Genomic DNA, 13868 nt, shown 5'->3' with positions numbered 1-13868 from the left:
AAAAGAGCTCGCTAGTTCTAGCGTTAAAATTCGAAACTCCGTCTGTTCCGATCAACAGCGTCTAACTTGTATCAGTATTTAACAAGAACAGACTCTAGCCAGAACACTGGCAAGACTTCAGACCTGCACACTATTAACCCCAGCTCCCATAGCTCCCAGCATGCAAACCGACTAACGAAAGAAGACGAAAATCCCGCACCCGCCGTCACTGAAATCCCACGTGAAGCATGTGTACCCACCGGTCGGTCCTCTAACGAGAAAACACGACAATCGTGCATGCGACTCGGTCGACAGAGTGCACCTGCAGGGCCGGCGGGCCCCAAAGCAGACACGTCCCGACGAGAGACTTGTTCCAGGTGGCAAGGATGGGTCGTAAGGTCCCAGCGCTGTCGCCGTCGCCGCCACCACCACCGAAAGATCCAAAGCATCGCTCGTCTCTCCTACCCGGTTGTCGTCGCCAGCGCGCTGTGTCGCCGCCGCGGGCCTCGAGAGGAGCCGGGCCGCAAGGACGTCGAAGAAGCATCGCGGCGAGGGATCCGCGCGAACATCGGTCGCCGGCGACGCGTCGACCAGGCCCGTCAGGAGCGCCGCTCGAGAAGATCCGCGACGACCTGGCTGGCCCCGTTCCGCCTGGCACGCTACAACCATCGGCCGTTCGCCTCGCGGCGGGACTCGCGCCCCTCTCTCATCCCTTTTGTCCTGCTGCTGCCCATCGACGAGGACGACGACGAGGACGACGACGCCGAGCACTTCAGCGATCTCCTGTTGCCGGTGTTCGCTGGCGCCCGCTGAACCAGCTGAGAGGCTGCTGGTAGCTGGTACTCTCTCTCTCTCTCTGTCTCTCTCTCTCTCTCTCACTCTCTCTCTCTGCTAGCGCTTTGGACCGTCATCTAAGTGGCTGACAGCTGGTACTCTCTTCGCTACCGCGTTGGATAGTTCACCCGAGGAATCGGTATCTGGTACTCTCTTCGCCAGCCAGTCCTTCGCCACCTAACAGGCTGACAGCTACTCTCTTCGCCAGCCAGTTGGATCGTCGTCCGAGAGGCTGATAGCTGGTATCCTCTCTGGCAGCAGTTTCGAGAAGAGTCGTTCGCGTTGGAATCGGAGGACGATGGCGCGACGATTGAGGCAGCACGAGGAAAGTACGATGGATTCTTGAGAGCACGCACGGAGACAGGGCAAAAGGGAGCAACAGGGACGAAGAGGAAGGATCGGAGGAAGGTACAGAGATCCCAGAGAACGTCTCGTTCGTTCTTCGAATCGATCCGGCGCTTCTTCGATCCCCGGACCACCCGACAGAGGGAGGAGGATGGAGGGTTGGATTCGGGAACGGGGTTGATTCGCGGGGCGGCTAGCCTCCTCGGATCGATGGACGGGAGAGGAAGGTTCCAGGAGCTCGGCGGGAACCGCCTATCCCAGCGGCAACGAGCGGCGACCCCTCCGTCGCGAGGCGAGCGAACGGGTCGAGGAGGAAACGGTCCTCTTCGAGGGATCGTCGTCGGAGGAGATCAAAGAATTTCGAGAAGAGGCGAGGCGATGTACACGCGATTTACGACGCGAGATTCTTGCGAGATCGCGCGACGCGCGTACACGCGTACTAGCGTCACGCATACACGCGCGCGTGTACGCGCGTCCGCGCGCGACAGACGAGGGCGAGATGCGAGCAGACGAGACAAACAAATGAAACAGAAAGAGGAATGGAAGAGCAGAGATGGAAGAAATGGAGAAAACAGAGAAAAACCCATTAGGAAACAAAAAAAAGAAAAAAAGAAGGCAGCTGGCCTGTCGGTACGGCGGAGCTTCCGGTTTTAGGATTTACTAGGTTCTTAAGGTGTCCGCCCTTGGGTGGTGCATGCATGGCATCCCCCGCGGCAGGGTGGGGTTTACTTAAATCTTAAGTCGTACACTAAGCGTTTAGGGTTAAGCCGTAATTTATGTCGGATAACTTCATTTAATATACGCATGTAATGATAAGTACGTTATTGGTTAATTGTTTACCGTCACGATTATGATTACCGCTACTACTACGGTTACGTTAATGTTACAGTTATTATTATCGACTAATTTATATTGCCGCTAATATTATTGTTATTACATTTGATATTTGGTTATCAGTTGACAGTGAAATAAACGGTTACCGGTATCCATCGCCGCGCGTGCACGCACATGTTCCGGTCCACATCTCGCGCGTCGCGAGGGAAAGTATTTCCCTCTTTGCGCGTCGACCGAGTCGTTTTTCCGCGTGACGCATCGCTGTTCCCCGTTCGCGCGACCTGAAGGTTTCCCTTCTCTTTCCTTTTTAGTTCCTTTATCTCGCGACGACTTAGAAACCGCGTTCCAGCTGAGTCTGTCGGTCTATCGACTCGGGATCAGTTGATTTTAATAATTTGCTATTGTTTCATCGCGAAACATTAACGTGTACGCCGAGAAATACAGTGAAATAGTTTCTCTTTCAACTCTTTGCAAAGCCAACAACGAATCGGCGAAGAAACTTTACACGTCGGAGATCGGATGATTGCATTCTTCGAAGTTTCAACGTGAAACGTTCTAGATCGGTTCATCTCGAACAGGAGAACATTGAATACGTAAAATGCTTTTGATTTTGAAACGAAGTGAACCAGTCGTTTCCCCGTCGAAATCCCTCGAAAACCCGCGCGAACGAGGTTGAACGTCCCGATTTTCTTTAAAAAACCGAAGCGAAGCAAGAAGGGAAGCTTCCGAATCTCGTGTCCTCGGATCCGACCGCCATCCAACCAAAATCAATTTCTCCCGGTCGCTTTACCTCGCGTTTCAACCCCATCCAACGAAACTTTCGGGCGAACAGACACGAACAGCGAGACGGCGCAGCATGAAACGGGGAAAAAGCGGCACGCTCGACGAAGCGCACACAGAATCTCTCACACAAGCTTCGCAGACCCCGATCGCAGCGTTAGACGAACACAAAATCAGACTGCAAGGGCTAAAATGGTACATACAAAGCAACAATCGGAAGCAGGAAACTCGAAAGGAAAACTATAGTGCCATGACACGTGACGCGCTGCTTATCGGACATGTGATCGCGCGAGGACGCTTGCTGCAGCCTTTCATTCGCGGGATCCGCTCCTCATCGCGCCCTTCGCTGCTTGGAACCGATCTTTGCGCGATTCAGGTGAACAAAGACCGGTTCTAGCAGTAAATCGACGAGTAAATTGGAGAAAGGACCGGGATCGATTGGAAAGGAGCGGAGGATACGATCATCCAGTCTCGTGGATCGTCCACGCGGCGCGCGATGGAGGCGTCATCGAAGAGCAAGTGAACGAACGACGGGCAAAGGGCGAAATAAGGTTGCGCAGCGCGAATGAGAGGTTGCGGGCAAGCCGGTAGACATATCGGCAACGAACCAGTCATTTTTTCGAGTCCGATACCGATGAGAACGCCCGTCGAGCTCTCTCGGGTCGAGAGAACGCCGAGCGGAACTCGACAGGGAACGTCGTCGCCACGGACAGCCACCGCGTAACAATTCTTGGTTGTTTTTTTATGATTTTGCCGTGTGTTCTTGCTACTATCCGACGTATAAGTCTGGGCCACAGGGGCACGCTGCTCGCAACCTGGTCGCCGGAAGTGGAGGACACCGGTGCGAAGAAATCGGCGGAAGGAACAGTGTCCCGCCATTTTCTTTCTTTCGCTTCTTCGCTGTGCTTCGGAAAGTTGAGAACGGAATCGAACTGGTTTAGCCTGATCTCGCGGTTAATAGATTCTTCCCGATTTCCGGGTTACAAGGGTTCGCGGCTGAATTGATGCAATATGTTCGCGTGATCCCTCGATCCTCGCGGTTCACGAATTGATACGTACGTCAGTGCCAAAGTAGATTCGTTTCCTCTGTTTTCGCTGCGGATGACGCTTGTGGTAGGAACTTTGGATTTAACGTGCTTCGAGTCTCTTATTCGTTCGAGGGTTTTCCTGATTTTTTAATGTTCGCTCTTCGACAATGACGATTCGCGTATTCAATATCGAAGAGTTTTAATCTGTACATTCTCGAGTTTTATTCTTGAAGCTTCATCGGAGAGTTGATGTTCAGTGGAACATCGAAATGTGAAACATATAAAACAGCTGCTCGGTGAATCGGTGAACAGAAGAAAGAAAATGGCGGGCGTAAGGTTGAAGCGGGATGCTCGAAGAGCAATCGATCTAGGCCACTTCCGGCGGCCGATCGTTTCGACGGCGGTGTCAAAAGAATTACGGTCTGAAACATACTAAAGATAATGAAAAAAGAATATTATTACAAAATGGAAAAATAAATTGGACAAGCTATGTATACGTGTGTATATATATATGTATATATATATATCCACGCATACATCACATATATATATGTATATGTATATATATATGTATATGTATATATATATATATATATATATATACATCTATACATACCGGGAATGAAAAAAAAACAAATTATTATATATACATATATCTCTCTCTTCTCACTATGATAAAGAAACAAACAAAAAAAAAAAGATATACAGTGAAATAATAATTCTATCTCTCTTTGCTACCAAGTTGTACTTATTCTTAATTGATTTACTTGTACAAAAGAATGTGTTAAATAATAATGAAATACATGATATACATCTATAAATAATACATATTATAAATATAATGTACCCGTGTCTACACTTACACACGTATACATACATTACATTACATTAACATACATATGCAATGCGTATGTGTACACACGGGTAAATCTATATATATATAAATATATATATATACATATATAATAATAATAATAATAATAATAATAATAATAATAATATAGTGTTAATTAACGATTATTATTCTTATCGATTGTACCACGATCGTACGTGTGGATACCACGGTTATTCTTACTTGCCTTTTTAATTATTATTATATCGATTGTCACGCCGACTCGTGTCCGTAAACAAATTCTTCTTACCACGTATTATTATTAACCATTCTTCTCGTTGCCGTTCAGCGACAAACTTTTTAGAAACCGGGCGGCGTTTCAACGACGATCGAACGAATACGACGATCACGCGCGGCCCGTGGCAACCGCGAGCTAACACTAGAACTACCGAGCAGTTCCATTGATTTTTAATCATTTTTCGTTGATTAAGATGTCAGTTAACTTATACTGTAATTTGTATATTAACACGTTAAGTGCCGCGAGAATCTTGACCGTTTTCCCGTAGAGTTATTCTCTCGTAGCAAAGAAAAACAGGAACAATCATTAATCATCTAGCGTTGCAATCTTCGCGTTAGACTATTATCAGCTTAGTTACATTATTAAACATTCTCATTCGACATGGGTTATCCTGTACGTTACCATTGTTTTCCACTGATTCACAAGCGTCGGTCATCAGTGACTAACATGGCGCTTGACGTGTTAACGAATCAAGTATTTCAATCGTTTCTCGAAGAAGCATCTGTATGCTTTCAATTATTGCGAACGAATAAATGAGGAATGGTTAGTTTGAGCCATGCGGTAGTTCTAATGTTAAAGAATAGATCGATGGAAAGGCGGATCGGCGGAAGAGAAGGCGAACGGGAAGTGACGTATCGCGACGAGGCGAGAGTGTTCATCGTCGAGTTGGATGGCACGTTCGATGCACGCGCCGCGCGTGTCGTCCTCGTCGGCGTTGTTCAGCGTCGTTTTGCGATGACCGTGTCAGCTACTCGCGGACTCGTACTGATTCGGGAGGCGGCCGTTCGGTTTCGTCCCGCGACGCAGGCGGATCCTGGAACGAAACGATCATTCGGGCTTTCTGTTCACGCGACGGACTTTGCTTTTGTCTCGAGAGAACGCGACCGACATGACTCCACGATGATTCTCGTGGATATCGTTTCCGCTGCTGTCTTCGTATCGCGATCCTGTCGCGGTTCAAATATTCCTAGGTATTCGTTCTTCGCGAAGCGTCTCTATTTTGGAGGAATTGATCTCTTTGCTTTGACCGGAGAGAGTCGACCGGTCGAGCGCCGATTCGAGCGCGCTTCTTTGATTTCGGGTTGAACAGTGGTAAACGTTTTTGTATTTCGAAACGGGTAATAGAGGGGACGACGAGGAATGATCGGAAGTGGAGGGAATGGGCGAAGTTTGTTTGATCTGACGATGGACCGGCAATTTCAAGGGAATCGGAGAAGCGCGATCGTTCGGTGCTCGGACGGTTGACTGAAAAGGGTTGACTTAAGCAGCAATCGATGCGACCGTGGAGGGGTAAAATCGTTCTGTTTATTCGTTCGTCGGTTTTGTCGAAAACGGAGAAGAATGGAGGACACGTTCGAAACGTCTGTATTCTGGTCTCGTTAGAAGTGTCAGTTACAAATTGCACGAATTATCTGGTAACCCTTTGCACTCGACAATTATTCCCACGAGAGATCTCGAAGGTTCCCCGACGAGAATCTATAGGCGAACTGAAACTAACTTAACGAGCAACCACGTAACGACGCGTTACGCGAAGTTTAATATTAACCAGCGAACATTCTAATTGGACCGTATCGAATCGTGCAGCGACCGAGAGTCGCCTCTCGAGGGCAAGGGGTTGGAGAGTCGAATCTGGCCCGCGTTTCCGCGAAGAAATATTTCGGAAGTATCGTCGATTCGAAAGAGCGAGTCTTCTCTGAGTATCGTTTCATATCATGTATTTTATTATCATTGGATAGAATCGAAATCGGAACGAAAAAAAAAAGGAATGATCGTGGATCACGATCGCCGCGGAGATCCTTTCCGACACGTCTTCCCCGGTGTTGCATCCGGCGGCGGGAAGGATGATCGAAAGGAGACGCGTCGAACGCGAGGCGAACGGGCGCGAAAACACGAACGAGCCCTGCACGCGGGAAGCCGTGTCGCGACGCGCGCGTTTCCGTGCAGCCGTCTCGCAAAGAAACAAATGATGAAACATTGTACATAGATTTGCGCGGGTGTCTCGATCCCAACGTGTATCGTGTCGTAGAAATCTCTTTAGATAAGCGAGGAAAATCACGATCGATCGTCGGTAAGTTATCGTTCGGGCTTATCGACCCGGCTCGGATCCCGATGGATCGTGGCCGGAGACCTTGATCAAGATCAGGCCAGGATCCTCGGGGAGGATGTCGATCCTGTGACGGAAACACGTCGACGTTTGCTCCTTCAATCTTTCCATTAATCTCGGATCATCGTCTTCGAATGAATAAATACGATTACCATTAGGATTTCTGTCTTATTAATACGAGCGCGCGGTATAAATCCTGGAGGTGAACGCGAGGGTATTCGTTTCAACGGCGAAACGTGTGGATCGAGTCGATTCCATGTGTCAGAAATTCCTTAGATTCGCGTGTTATCGTTTCCGATTCGATTCGTGTGCTCTACGTTTATATCAAGCAACGGGGTATACATATATATATATATATTATATAGTCCGATCAGTTGAATTTCGTCTCGTTGATGGAGAAAGGAACGTCTAGTTGGATGTACAGGATCATCCTTAACGATCGCGCCCTTTCAACGGCGGACGCTCCGAAAGGGTGCGGTCGTTGTTAGTCACATCCGAACCGTCCCCGTTTTTCGTAACGACAGATCCACGCGATCCTTGCGACGCGATCGAAGCGACGATCCTTCGGAGTGCACTATCGTCGCGGGAAATTCACGGAGAAATCAATTGCGAGATCGATCGGGTTCGTTCGGAGATGATAGTGCCGCGAACGGTTCGATCGGTTTTTATCGAGAAACCGACGAGTCCTCGCTGCGATTCCCTTCGATTCCGACGGACAACGGAGATCGCCGCGTCGCAGCGGCGTCGCGAGGATCGCGGCCAGGAAGCGAGAACTGTATTATAATGTAGAAGCGTGTATATCGTTAAGCTTACGATTGGGTCGAACCCAAAGCCTTTCTCTTAGACTTACATGCGTGTCCACCGGGCCCTCGACCAACGGATCGATCGATCTTGATCGCGTTTCCAGTCGTCCCGCCGGGGAAACGGGGGAAAGGAAACGCCGGGCGCAGTCACGCGACGCGCGAGTTGCTCGGAGACTTGTATTTTATTCGGTAGATTTTATATGAATTAATAATTATAGGGGAGAACATGAAATGTTCTGAACGGCGATGAAGAAATTTACGTCCTCCGGAGGATTGTTGATTTTCGATTGATTGATTTTAGTGCCGCGTAACGGGAGGAATGGTGAACGCCGGTTGTTCGCGTTTCCGTAGATCTCCCGGGCGACGCGCGAAACGATGGATCGATCGATCGGCGATACCGAGCGTGGGTGGGCTAGCGATCTCTTAGATTGTTACGAAACTCGTTCGAGATACAACTTTTGTCCCTCCGTGACGCGAGCAAGAAGGGCCGACGAGGATTTTACCGTTTTATCTACATTTTTCAGACGCGCACTCTTTTTCTCTATCTCTCTTTGTATCTCTTTCTATTTCTGTCCGCGGTTGTCCCGCGATCTCGTGCCGCCGTGAACGGGGTGTCGTACGCCTCGATCGGGACCGGCAGCGGGCCCGGGTCGAGATTGCTTCCGGCTGAGGTGCGACCGGATCGCGGATGTGATAAATCGATTTAATTAAGTATATCTCCCCAAAATTTGAGCTAAGAATAAAATGGAATCGTTATTAATCCTTGCACGAGACTTTCATTTTTACACTGCGCCGACACACGCGCATCGTGAACATCCTCGGGAAAACGTACGATTAATAATGGGATAACAGTCTTTCCAATGTCTCGGTTCGAGGAAGAATCCTCGCTTTCCCATCGCGGTCGAATGCTAATCGTTAGACTGGCTCTCCGATCTTCGTTCATATTCGGTACCATTCGAGTCGAGTAAAACGCGGGAATGAAACGTGCAATTCTAATCGCTTTGTTAATCATTCGAATAGCTTCAAGGTTTCTCAGAAAGATACTCGCTTCTTTTATTTTCGTCGTTTTTCTATGGATTTTTGCAGGCCGACGCGTAAAGATTCGTAGTCTATCGAACACTTTCTCGCGGGAAACGTTTAGTTCGCCATCTTGTCGCTTGCAACCTTCGAGCGTCGCAGCTGTTTTATCATTTCGCGTGTCCGTTTTGTTCCTTCCGAGAGAGAATCGCGAATCGCTTGCCTCCGATTCGGAAAGATTCCGTTCGATAGATCAACACGTACGATATCGGGAAGTCATGGATTTCGCTGAACGGACGAGCAATAGAGCCGACCGATCGACGCGTACGACCCGAGAAAATGGCGGCCGTAGCCGGCAATGGCGCTGGACTTTCGCGACACGACATAATGGCGGTTATATACATGTATATATACGCATATAGTAAGTATGGCATACCGAATTACGTTCCGTGCATTCTCATCTTTTTATAATACATTATATATACATCTATAAATATATATATATACATACATACATATGTACACACACACACATACACACAGAGGGGGAAAGTGGATGCACACGAGATCTGGCACACACGAGAACGCAGGCTGTAGACACATCGCTGATTAGACTACGGATCTTTATGCGGATTTACATTTTTTATAGATTGATTTACAAGAGCGCGGAACTCGAGGGACGCCTCCCCGGTTTAGGGTTTTTCATTAGTTCCGACTGCATAGGTTTTTTTAAACAGGGTTTTCACACTTTTCTACCCGGAGGTTCGCTAGTGAACTCTTTCGTCTGTTGAGTCAGTTCTCGATTCACCGAGCAATGCACAAGGGTCGAAAAAGAATGTACAATCTCCATCGAGTCACTCGAGCTGTCTCACCGCTTCGCGAACGCAACTTATCATTGAGTTCGAACGGTTTATTAACACTTTGACTTCCGCGCCGTGAAATCCACCGCAGTCCATTCGCATTCTGATTTTCGTCGCAACGGTTTCGAAAGAGAACTCCGTGGGTATAATTTCCCATCGCTGCTTCATCGGTTTCGCGAAGTGATCCTTTATCCCTGGTGGACGAAGGTTACGCCGTTTGTTCGAAGTCACGATGAAACCAGACGCTTCAACATCCGATCGAAGTGTTAATAAAATTCTCAATCGCTCGGGCGAAATCCACTTCAACGATCCGGGTAGGCGACGTGTCGAGTAACAGGGGAACCGAGGACAAAGGCATTCGCGTATCGAACCCTTGCGATTCGCAGTCTAGCCCTTCGCGGACGAAAATTCATCAAACTACAGAGAACCGTCAGCAAACGAAGCTAGATTACACGTGAAATTCTTAAATAATACCGAAAGACGAAACTGAACACCGATGTCTCGCTCCGGAAAATCATTTGCGACCTCGTGTTCCAAATGCGACAGCTCGATCTCGCGAAAACGTCGATACTCGTTCGCGAAGGGCTAGGCAAATACACATTTACCTACGACACACACGGTATTCGTATATACGGTCATGTATATAGGAAGAACCGGATGGCCGGGCGACGGAAGCTTTCCCCGCGACATTTTGAAAGTATCCTTCTCCCGAGGGGCGCGCACTTCCGTCGTCGACGCTGCTCCGATCGATTGTTACGCGTTTCGAGAGGCGAGGGGGGACGCACGCGGGAAAGGGGAATTGGGCAGACAGAGAAGAAACGAAAAGAGTCCGTTCCTTCGACGATCGTTCTCCGGCGAGTCGAGCACGACGCGTCGTGCCGTCGGGACAACGAACGACGCAACAGCATCGAGAAGATCTTTCTCGTTGGCCGCGTGGCAACCCGGATGCTGCTTCGCCGCTGAGTTCGTCGCGATTCTGTCGAGTTCGCGAGGCTCGGTCGATCGAGGCTTCCGCGTCCGGTTCCCGTCGAACATTCTTTAGCGATCGGAGAAACACGGAGAAGAAGGAAAACGATGCCGAACGCTTTTCACCCGGATTCCCAACGCTAGAACTACTTACTTATTTCATAGAGACACGTACAGTGGCGTTTAAAAATTTCTGGATCGCCTTTGGAGCTTCTCTCTCGCGATGAAGACTTTGAGGACTTTTTGTTATGACGTATAAATGTTCTTTATACATATTTGTTTAGGAATGAGTAATGAATGACGAACTTTCGAACATGCTGATTTAGTTATTCTCTATAAACTATGAAGACGAAATTGTACGGTTTCTTTTGTATACGTCCACGTAAAAATGTCCTTGTTTATTATATTAACGAACATTCGTTTAAGCCTATTGTATCGAAGAAAGTTTTAAGAATGGTCCAGGATCTTTGGAACGCCGCTGTATGTACCAATCGAAACGACTTTAATTTTCTGAATCTCCAGTGACCGGTATCGTAGAATATTCTATGTTTGAGAAATTGGCAAGTTTTGCTTTCGAAACGCGTTGAATGTAGAAGAATATTCTTATGACCATGATAAATCATCGATTCCGTTGAGTGCCGGGTAGTTCTGGCGTGAAAGAGAACGCGAGGATGTCCCCGAAGCCGCGATCGATCCCGATTCGTCGACGAGAAACCACTTTTATGTACCTGTCACGACTGATCATCGCGTAAACCCGTCGCCGCGAGCAAGCGGACCTATACATATGTAACTGTATGCGTGCGTGAGTGCGTGCGTGCGTGCGTGTCGTGCGTCTGTGTGTGTGTATATATCTATGTATCTGTGTACGTCGTATTGTCATCGTTGTTTTGTAATTATCGTTAAATGTCATTGACTGCTTCGCCAGCCGCGGTCCCCGGTAGCCCGCGGTGTTCGCGCGCCGGCAAATCGTATGTACATATCGAACTCGAAAACGGGACGAAACGGCGGGACGGAGGAAGAGAAAGTCACTTTGTTCGGCCGACGCATCGCGGAGCTCTTTCGTTTCCCGCGTTTCTCGTAGGAACTACCCTACGACCAGACACAACACCCCGTGGATCGGTTTGATCGTCGAGACGCGACGATTTCTTCTAGAAAAACGCGGTTTTTCCTTTCTATTCTGATCCGGTCGACGATCGTTCGGTTACCGGACGTGCACACGCGGTGACCAACGGCGAGAATTGATCGGTACGATGGCGGAGGCGTTGACGGGTTCATGGGAAACGAGGAGGACAGAGGGAATCGGCGAAATCTCGATAAGTTTTAGCGGAACGTTGGACGAGTACGATGTGTCTGGTCGCGTTAGATGTCCGCGGCGGAAGCGGAGAGGCGCGAATGAAAGGAGGAAGGATCGCGAGGCACGAGCGAGGAGAACGCGCGAGGTCGCGGTTTTAACGAATTTTTCCAGGGGAATCGTAGCCTTAGACTTCGTTTCTCTCGTCGGTTTCGCGCGACGATCGCTCGGCGAATACGACTCGCAGCTGGGATTCGAGGAGGAAGTTGCGGGAAAGGGGGAGACAGCGTTGGATAAGCGAGATTTTCACGGAACGAACGTACTCTTTTCGTCTCTGATATTTTCTGCAGATCAGAAGCGTCGCGCGAACGATCAAGCGCTGGTTGCATTCGAATAGGAACGAGCGAAACCGTCGCTCCGATGACGAGGCGAACGGTCGATAATCGCGTTCGTCGATCGTCGCGCGAAACGCCTGCATGGATCGTAATCGAACTTCTAATTCCGTAGGATTGTGAATGGTACTGCATTCGAGGAATGGCATTCAACGATAAATCTGTACATACGCACGTTTACTATTATCTACATTTACTATTACGCGAGATCTTACACCTAAGAATCTTCGACTGTACGACTTTTTTCTCGGGACGAGAACGAATCCGGCTGAAGGGAAACGCGAACGAAATTGAGGAGAAGAGAAGAACGAGGAGAACAATCGAGGACGCCGCGTTAATTAATTTCGACGGCGCGGTTTCTTCGCGAGAACTCGATCCCTTCTTACGAGATAAGCGTAATTATATTTGTTTATATATACATATACATGAGCATATGGTATAGAGACATTAACGATGATTCTTATTCTTATGGTTATTATTGCCATCGATTATTATTCATTATTATTGTCATCGTCATTATGATTGATACACGGATCACCGCTGTTACGGAGTATTACGAATTATCATCGGTGAAACAATCGGCGAGGACGAAGATAACGAAAGCGAATGGTAACGACGGATACGAAGGATAAATCGCTAACGATGAAAAATGAGAAATAAATGATCTTACTTATACATAATTATAAACGCGTCGTGATGACATATTCATAAACAATTAATTATTACGATAACGTAACGACATTATTATTATTACTATTATAAATAACGCCCTATTCCCATTTGTTGTGAATGTTTACGTTGTTTTATGATATTCAGAATATTCTAAAAATAAAGTCTATAATTTCCACGAATGCGTGCTCCTCATTTTCTACCCATCCCCGAATCGAATCGAAAATTTGCTGAGTAAAAAGGTACACTTCGCGTCTTCCCATGGGAATCCCGCTCTGACGGGTATCATGGGGGTTCAAGGGGTTTCGAAATAATAATCTCGCTCAGTCTAAAAGAGCTTAGAGCTCAAGAAACTCCTAGAACCCCCATGAAAAACCCCTCGGACCCCATGAGAGACTCCTTGAAGGAACCCCCATAAGAAACCTCTCGGACCACATAAGAAACCTTTTGGAACCCCATAAGAAACCCATCGGACCCCATGAGCAACTCCTTGAAGGAACTCCCATAAGAAACCCCTCGGACCCCATCAGCAACTCCTTGAAGGAACCCCCATAAGAAACCCCTTGGAACCCCATAAGAAACTCCTCGGACCCCATGAGCAACTCCTTGAAGGAACCCCCATAAGAAACCCCTCGGACCCCATGAGCAACTCCTTGAAGGAACTCCCATAAGAAACCCCTTAGAACCCCATAAGAAACCCCTCGGACCCCATGAGCAACTCCTTGAAGGAACCCCCATAAGAAACCCCTTGGAACCCCATAAGAAACCCCTCGGACCCCATCAGCAACTCCTTGAAGGAACCCCCATAAGAAACCCCTTGGAACCCCATAAGAAAC

General features: G+C 48.2%; 1 protein-coding gene across 6 annotated transcripts in view; it reads left to right on the top strand.

The window, feature by feature from the left end:
* The window catches only part of LOC116432529 (uncharacterized), a 106374-nt gene extending 93160 nt beyond the window's left edge, over positions 1–13214 (top strand). For all 6 annotated transcript variants that reach the window (XM_031989601.2, XM_031989603.2, XM_031989605.2 and 3 more), the window contains one exon: positions 357–13214. The gene's annotated coding sequence lies outside the window, so the exon portion shown is untranslated. The remainder of the gene's footprint in view (positions 1–356) is intronic.
* Positions 13215–13868: the final 654 nt, after the last annotated feature.

The sequence above is a fragment of the Nomia melanderi genome, chromosome 9, assembly GCF_051020985.1.
Source record: "Nomia melanderi isolate GNS246 chromosome 9, iyNomMela1, whole genome shotgun sequence".
NCBI classification, from domain to species: domain Eukaryota; kingdom Metazoa; phylum Arthropoda; class Insecta; order Hymenoptera; family Halictidae; genus Nomia; species Nomia melanderi.
This window is presented reverse-complemented; position numbering and strand designations above follow the sequence as displayed.